Below are 971 nucleotides of genomic sequence, written 5' to 3' on the forward strand. Positions count from 1 at the left end.
CCTGCTTCTCCCTCTGCCTGCTGCTCTCCTGCTTGCGCATGCTCTCTCTCTCTCTCTCTGACAAATAAATAAATAATATCTTTTTAAAAAATCAATCGATGTGATCCATGATAGTAACAGGATAAAATCATATAATCATATAAATCAGGGCAGAAAAAGCATTTGACAAAATTAAACATCCATTTATGACAAAAACTTTCAGAAATTAGCAATGGAGGAGAACTTTTTCAGCTTCATAAAGAACATTTACAAAGTCTACAGCTAACATGAACTTAATGGTGAAAAATAAAATGCTTTCCCCTAAGATGGGGAATGAGGCAAGGATATCCACTCTCTACACTCTTTTTTTTTTTTAAGATTTTTTATTTATTTATTTTTGTGAGAGAGAGAGTGACTGTGTGCACAGGAGCAGGGGGAGGGGCAGAGGGAGAAGCAGACTCTCCGCCGAGCAGGGAGCCCAACGCGGGACTCGATCCCAGGAACTGAGATCACGACCTGAGCCGAAGGGAGACACTCAACCGACTGAGCCAGCCAGGCACCCCTCTACACTCTTATCTAGTATAGTACTAGAACTTCGAGCCAGCACAAGAAGTCAAGAAAAAGACAGGGCATACAGATTGGAAAGGACGAAATGAAACTGTCCCTATTTGCAGATGACATGATTGCCTTCGTAGAGAATCCCAAGGAATCAACACATGCCAAAAACTCTCCTAGGATTAGTGAGTTAGTTCAGGGGTACATGGCTGGCTTAGTCAGCAGAGCATGCAAATCTTGATTTCAGGGTTGTAAGTTCAAGCCCCACACTGGGTATAGAGGCTACTTAAAAATAAAATCTTTAAAAATAATAATAGTAAGTTAGTTCAGTAAGGTCATGGGATACAAGATAAACATATAAAAATAAATCATATTTCCATATATTAGCAAAGAACACATGGACATCAAAATTAAAAACACAATATCATTTACAACTG

The sequence above is a fragment of the Ailuropoda melanoleuca genome, chromosome 13, assembly GCF_002007445.2.
Source record: "Ailuropoda melanoleuca isolate Jingjing chromosome 13, ASM200744v2, whole genome shotgun sequence".
Classification (NCBI taxonomy): domain Eukaryota; kingdom Metazoa; phylum Chordata; class Mammalia; order Carnivora; family Ursidae; genus Ailuropoda; species Ailuropoda melanoleuca.